The sequence below is a fragment of the Triturus cristatus genome, chromosome 12, assembly GCF_964204655.1.
Source record: "Triturus cristatus chromosome 12, aTriCri1.1, whole genome shotgun sequence".
In the NCBI taxonomy this organism is placed as follows: Eukaryota; Metazoa; Chordata; class Amphibia; order Caudata; family Salamandridae; genus Triturus; species Triturus cristatus.
The window spans coordinates 216,575,699-216,583,755 of NC_140595.1; the positions used below are offsets into that span (position 1 = coordinate 216,575,699).

Consider the following 8,057-nt stretch of genomic DNA (forward strand, 5'->3'; position numbering starts at 1 on the left):
GCGGCGCACCATGGGGCAAAAACAGCACAGATGCGTCACGCATCTGTGCCGTAAAAGTGGTGCATTGCTGGAGTTGCGGCGCAAGCGCGACGCAGCTCCAGCAATGCTCTGGGGGGCCCTATCTTGTTAATGCTGCGTCAATCCTTACGCCTGCTTCAAGCAGGCGCAGGGTTTTGACGCAGCATGGGCTCAAAAGTGACTGAGTAAAATCTTGTAGATTTCACTAAGCCACTTTTAGGAGGCGTTCCTGCGCCGGAACGCCCCCACCTGCCCTGGAACGCCTACATGTCGCGCAGGGCTTTACAACGTGACGCATCTCCCAGATGCGTCACGTTGTAAATACCCCGCACCATGGCGCAGGATTTGCGCCGCTGCTGCGTCACAAAAGTGACGCAACGACGGCGTAAACGAGGCGCAAGTCAAACATAAATCTGCCCCCGTGTTTGTATCTTGTCTAAAATGTGAAAGCAAAAGATGTTTTCCATGTCTATGAATTTGACCAAGTATAAATGTTTTTTTTTAAAATGGCGCTCACCAGAAGGAGGAAAGCTGCTGTGACAGCCCAAACGCGTCTCTCTGTGTTGCCGGGTCAGAGGAGGCCCTATGGAATAAAATGCCCTTGAACTCAGCATTCTTTGTGTGCGTGCTCTCTTCCTAGTGGAGTAGGGTTGTCTTTGGAGATATATATATATATATACAAATGGCTGAAACGCGTCTCTGGGTAACAGCATTTAATAAAGTTCTCAGCCCCACCCTCTCTTGAGTGAGAGGACTATTTTATCAAGTGCAAAGGAGAATCTTTGGAAATTATTGACGTGTCTGCAGTAGCGTCAGCATGGGCACCACCTGCTTTCAGGCGCTGAAAGGTAGACCGCAACTTAAGGAGAAAGCGGATTAGCATACTGAGAATCTATAGGAGAACCCAGACCCAGAATTATTGAAAGAGTGGGCTGAATATACCGCGGGCTCATCGCAAGAGCTGCTACATATATTATATGTGTAATATTGGCGCATTGCTGGAGTTGCGTCACAAGCGCGACGCAACTCCAGCAATGATCTGGAGGGCCCTATCTTGTGAATGCTGCGTCAATCCTTATGCCTGCTTCAGGCAGGCGCAGGGTTTTGATGCAGCATGGGCCTAAAAGTGACTGAGTGAAATCTTGTAGATTTCACTCAGCCACTTTTAGGAGGCGTCCTGCGACGGAACGCCCCCCCTCTGCGCAGGAACGCCTACTTCTGGTGCAGGGCTTTACAACGTGACGCATCTTCCAGATGCGTCACGTTGTAAGTACCCCGCACCATGGCGCAGGATTTGCACCGACGCTGCGTCACAAAAGTGACGCAACGGCAGCGTAAATGAGGCGCAAGGGGCTTGTAAATCTGCCCCTAGGTTTAGGTGCGTAACAGGTAGGTACAGGGCAGGGACCAATGGGTCCCTGCCCTGGGGTGGATACACACACTATCCTGCCACTCACCTGTGGGAGTGGGCCAGTAGCCTAGTTCTGATTGTGCAGGGCTTCCCATCTTCAAGATGGAGAGTGCCCGGAGATGGGCTTCACCTCGCCTACCCCACCTGAGGGTTGGGGTGGGCATGCTGGCACATCCCCTGTCCTTATTTTGTGTTTCCGGCCAGTCTTCCCGCCAGAGTGGGGGTCAAAACCGGGGGGGGCAGTTTTCTGGCTACAGCAAGTGGCCTGGAGAAGCTCACAGAGTTGGCATGCCTTTAAAGCTTCCCCATGGCCATCCTGGGGGAGGAGACCTAGCACCTCGCCCAGGATGTGCATTGTTGCAGGCCCAGGAGAGCGGGGGCTCTCCACCCTGGGGTCCATTAACATGTCTGATATGTGGCAGCCTAGGCAGCCTCCAAGACCAGGCGTGGATTGTAGGTTAGTTGTTGGGGGCATCTCTAAGATGCCCTCAGTAGTGCTTTGTACATTAAATCACACACTGGCATCAGTGCGGGTTTAATGTGCTGAGAAGTTTGATACCAAACTTCTCAGTCTTCAGTGTTCCCATTATGGTGCTGTGGAGTTCGTGTTCGACGAGCTCTCTGCACCATTTACTCTTAAATGGCAGCACTGCACATAGGGGCATATCAGCAACAACCAATCAGGTGCCCAGGGCCTATGTTCCTTCCCATAACACTAAAAATCAAGGGGCATATCAGCAACAACCGGCGATAATTATCGCTAAACGCACTTAGCGCTAGGATAATTATCGCTGGCTAGCATGGATTTTTATCGCTAAGACAGCGTACTATTAGCAACGCTCATCTCAAAAGCGATAAAAATCCTAACGCTAACTGCCTAACGTGAGATTATCGCTGGAAACCCAGCGATAATGTCACGAAATGTGACATTTCTCCTATCATCAAGCCCCACGCTATGAAGCATAGCGGCAAAAGTAGCGATAACCTCTGTTATTGCTACTTTCCTTACGCCTGCTTCAGGACTGACTTAGCCATGATATCCTATGGAAGGTGGATATCATGGCTAAGTTTGTGGGGCCCTATCAACAAGCTAACGCCATATTTCGTGAGATTATCGCTGGGTTTCCAGCGATAATCTCAAATTAGGCAGTTAGCGCTAGGATTTTTATCGCTTTTGAGATAAGCGTTGCTAATAGCACGCTATCTCAGCGATAAAAATCCACGCTAGCCGGCGATAATTATCCTAGCGCTAAGTGCGCTTAGCGATAATTATCGCCGGTTGTTGCTGATATGCCCCACAGTTCTGCAACTCGATCACCAACCTTGGCAGTACACACGCCCTCATATCCACAGACTACATCCTTCACGTTGACCTGAACTTCCAGCTCGTGTACATTAACGGCACCATATCCACCACCCTGATCAACAACCTGGCCAACCTCGGCCTCATACGACTTGTCACAACACCCACCCACCACAACAGCCACACGCTTGACCACATGTTCTCCGCAAGCTCCCACGTCTACTCCAACCACACAACCAAGCTCCACTGGAACACCCATCGATGCATCAACTTCGCATTCCATAAAGACACCATGCGCCACCACACCCAACAGATCCACTGGCACTGCTGGAGCAAAGTCACAGGAGCATAGCTAACTGGCAGCCTTTCCTGGAGCACAACCACCGACACTGACTCCACCACCCAGAACCTCAGACAAGGGATCGGCGACTGCGCCAACACACTCGCCCAGATTAAGACACACTACAACAGACACACCAGCAAGTAAGCCAGCTAGTTCAATGCAGAACACCAGGAATCAATGCCGACCTGCCATGAACTAGTGAAGAAATTGCACCGTGAACAGACACTGGACAGCTATGCAACCCACAAAGACGCTACACACAGACACCATCACCTCATCAGATACGCAATCGGGCCTCCTTCAAAGACCGCATTGCCAACAACGCACACACCAGCTAAGTGCTCTTCAACCTAGTGAAAGAACTCTCCAACACCAGCTCCAACACCAACCCCATCCCACCTTTGCAAGACCTGTGCAACTCCTTTGACACTTTCGTCCATCGCAAGGGTGCAGACATCCACGACAGCTACAACGCCACGACTGCCACGAATAGCATTGAGACCTCCATCCCCACGGACACCATACGCACCAACCCCCTACTCTCCTGGACCAACATAAACGACACAAACACAATGCACATCTGGTACAACATCGACTCCGGATCAACGTCAGACACATGCTCACACCACATCTGCTCCAAAGCCAGCCCCACCATTGCACCCCATTTCCAGATGAGCATCAACATCTCCATCGTAAATGCACCATTCACGTAGAGCTGGAAGCACGCCAATATCAACCCCTTACTCCACAAACAAAAGACTGACCCCAAGGACCTCCTGAACTTACGTACCATCTCCCTGCTACCATTCCTGTGATGAGGTATTGCGAAGTCCATCAACAAACAACTGACCCACTAACTCTATGGGAACAGCATCCTGGATCCGTCCCATTCACGCTTCAGCGGCAACTCCTGCAGCAAACTGGACTCATCTCCGCCACCAATGACATAATGTCACAGATGGACAACAGTGAAACAGCAGCACTCATTGGCCAGGACCTGTGATTCGCCTTCAGCACTGTCTTGCACCGCACACTATGCACACACATACACAACACTGTGATCAGAGACAAGGCTTGTGATTGGACAAACTCCTTCGTCTCCGGCAAAACCCAGTCCGCCCACGTCCACCCTTCCTGCTCAGAATCCACATTAATCTTCAGCGGCTTACCCCAGGGCTCATCCCTCACAAAGCCAATAGGTTTCGCCTATGCCAAATTTATTGGGGTAGTTAATGTGTTATTTTACATGCTACACAGCAGCTCAAGCTGACTGGATCAAGAGAGCTGTGTAGAGAGGCTGTTAGCAGGGTTAAGAGGTGTAGAGAAAGAGGGTTTAAGAGAGGGATAGAGAGAAAGCTGGAGAGAGAGGTTTAGAGCTAGAGGTACAGAGAGGAATAGAGTGTGAGTATAGAGAGCGATGGGTAGAGAGACAGGTATACTGTGAGCAAGAGTGTGAATTTGAGACTGTCCGAGAGAGTTTGCGAAAGGTAGATATAGGTTGAGAGGAAGAGATACATCTGTCTCCTCCGTCTCTGCGAAGAGGTGGGGAGAGAAGGGAGGGGGAAGGTCAATCCGAGGAGCAGAAAGGAAACTGATTAGAAGGGAGGGGGTAGTGCGAAAAGAGCGGGGAGAGAAGGGAGGGTGTAATACAAACAAAGGAGCCAAAGCTATAGAGAAGGGAGGGGGGAGTGGGAGCAGCTGTGCACGTGCATGTGATCGTGCACTCAAGGTTTAGGCCAGCAAAACTGTGGGTAGCACTTTGAAAATCCCACATATAAAATGTCTCTTCGAGCCTTTGGCTCAGCGAGACTTAAAAAGGAGGGTGACCTCTGGGCTCTGGCAGCAGGAACGTTGGGAGATAAGAAAATATACTGCCTGCGATTGTGAAGTTTCAAGTCAGTCAAGAAAAGCAATCTCATGCACTGCACAAGCTCTTTCCCATGAGGCACCTCTCCTGCACTCTGTTTATGCAAATGAGCAAGCAGAGAGCTCAGGAATAAAACACCAAACTCATGTCCCCCAAAAAAGCAGCAGACAATTGCTGGATATTTCCCAACTTCTAATGCTTTTCTTTTAAACAAATGATAAACAGCCTCACCTGTGGCAAGGCTTAAAAAAATTGAATAAACTATTAAATGTTCCTCTCCACGGACATCTTTAGTAAAAGGCGAAAGATTTTTTCGTTTTGAAGAGAAACCAGAGTAAGTGACAATATAGCTCTCTAGGGTAAGTGGTGCCACATCAAAGACCCTGTCATTGCGAGGGTGAGGACCTGAAAGGTATTTTCAGGCTCTAAGAAAGAGGGCGAGAACCAGGCCGGTGGGCAAAACAGGCCAACATTTCAGAGTCTCTGCTCAAGGTACAAAAAGGTGGACTGTTCACATGTGTATGTCTGGGAATATGCAAATTTCTTTTGTACTCACCTCAGCACATTAGGAGTTGTCGGGGCTGCTGGGGAAGGGGAACAGGAAATGTTAATCAGGCTTTTAGTTAAGTGGCACTGTAGGCCTTTTGTCCCCTAGCCATTTTACGCTTTCACCACCATCCCTCCAATCGATATGCTCAGACCCACCACTGTGCTCTACACATAGCCATGCACCGTATGTGCCTTTTTCACACGTACTTTCATTAAACCTGAATATAGAAGGATATATCTGTCTAGGCTGGAGACACATGAAACAAGTCTGACGTGCCCCTTCAAGTCTACCTGAGAGGAAGCTGACTCAAGATTGGGGACCACTCAGGGCACCTCGAACGGGCACAAATAACGGGCAAGCCCTATGAAAAGCACAGCATGAGTCTTGGTCCCACCTTTAACAAGCATTGGCATAGCCAATAGGTCTCGCCTTTGGGACCTTATAAGTGTTTAGCCATGCAACAGTTGATGCCGTTGCACCAAGGATATTGTGCTGCATAACTAAATACTTATAAGGTCCCAAAGGCGAGAGCTATTGGCTATGCCAATGCTTGTTGGTTTTCTAGCTGTTCCAGTTCAGTTCATCCTTCCGTCTCTCTGCCTTTGCAGTGGGCACGGCCCACTCCCTAATCACAGTTTTAAAGGTTTTCTACGGGGTCATTTGAGTAGAAGATGCACTTGCATTCAACTCCAATTATTGGGCAGGTCATTCCTGAGTGAGCCTGCTAAGTGCTCATCCTGCGACTTACAAGTGGCAAGTCTCCACACTGCCTTCTGCACCCCAATCTGTTCTCTAAGTAATATCTAAGTTATTGAGTGGTCCGAGAGCCCCGCTGAACAATTTGCACTGTTGTAACAGTGTCATCTATTGAAGACACAACTATATAATCAACAGGAGAAGATGGGTATCAAAATATTATGTATACAGCTGCGATGCCCTGTGCCATTTACACCATGTGTCAGTTAAGCCTTGTGAGATGGCCCATTTAGGCAAAGGGGACTTTCTACATGTGTTTTCTGTACTATGTACATATAGGTTGGAGTTCAAGATCGAAGTGAAGTTGCCACTGATAATTACCATACCTGGCTGAGAGTAGGGCAGTATGTTGGATATTTTTTTAAGAGCTCTTCTGCAATCCTGTGAGAATATACAGATTGATCATAGTCAATGGGCAATCCTCCAGAAGACCACAGCCATCATAAATTTGCCTAGTGGATCTGATTAAACTGTTGAGGTAAGGGAAATAGTTTCTGGAGCAATATGGTGACTGTTCTAGAGCACAGGAAAAACCGGCAGGACACACTCTTGTGTACTCATCGCCTATGAGCCGTGCTTCATGCTCATGAGGTACATCTGCTGCAGAAGGAGGAAGTCTAGGGTGTGCCTCCTGGCCTGCATGGAAACAGCTTCGCCCTCGATATTATTTCAGTCGTTCATTTCCTTGTACCCGGTTTTCCGTTGGGATGCCCCCTACCTCACTAGGTGTGAGGTGCAAGTGTTGTGTAACCCCTTCGCAATGTTAAGAAATCTATAATGTCGTGTACAGAACAGAGAATATCACAGCCTAAGTAAATGTTTAACCACCATTGGAGACGTTAAAATTCACCTCGATTGATATCTGCTGTTAAATACAACAAAACTAAGAGACACAGTTGTGAAGTAATAACTTAACAGTGATTAGATATTTATCTACACAACATAACACTTTAATCACAAGTGGTGTACATAGCAAATAATTTTGTACCTACGTAAAATACAAAGTAACTGATTTGTCATAATAAAATATTCCAGCGTCTGGACATACTTGACAAAGACAACATGATGTACAAGGACACTACAAACTATAGCTAGGGTCACTGGAATCAAGTGGTTGTTCAGCTGCGGCGTTTTTTACATAATTAAAGATTTGCCACATAATCCACCATCTGCTGCACAATTTGCAGCTTTGAAACCACAAAAAACGTTTGTAGCTTTAACAGTTAAATGATTTAAGCCAACCAAATACTATGTACCATGTAATAAGCATTTTTTTAAGCACAGATAAACGCATCACCCCGAAACTCGCCTGCCGAAGAACTGCTTCTTATATATCTATAATGGGCCGTTATAGTAGGGGATTTTAATGATAAAGTATCAAATAAATTGTTTCAGGCTTTTATAAACATCGATCTAAAGGAAGGTTGGAATAATCCCGAATCTCAGGTTTTAATTATGTCAAAGCCTACAAGCGTGGAATAGTTTTACTATGACAACGGAAATCTCTGAGCACAAGAATATGAATTGAATGAGCAGATTCGGATATACCAGCCCATAGGACAAGGTCCTGCAAGAGCTTCAATAATGTATTATATAATGGCAGACAAGTTGACATATGATCTCGTTTCTGAAACGATTACAAATACAATATATAGTGACAATGATATAAATCGCACTTGAACTACCTCTCAAAACTACTCTTGGTTTGCCTTTGAAAATAGGTTCTGGTCTAATAGATATCAAATTAAACAGCACAAGACTACACTGGAACCCTTGTAATAAACTTTTTAATGAAATGGTAGCATTTAA

General features: G+C 47.2%; 1 non-coding gene across 1 annotated transcript; it reads right to left on the minus strand.

The window, feature by feature from the left end:
- Positions 1–5,165: 5,165 nt before the first annotated feature.
- On the minus strand, positions 5,166–5,280 carry LOC146773116 (U5 spliceosomal RNA). The gene has a single exon (XR_014974779.1). It is a non-coding gene; the product is annotated as a U5 spliceosomal RNA (small nuclear RNA).
- Positions 5,281–8,057: the final 2,777 nt, after the last annotated feature.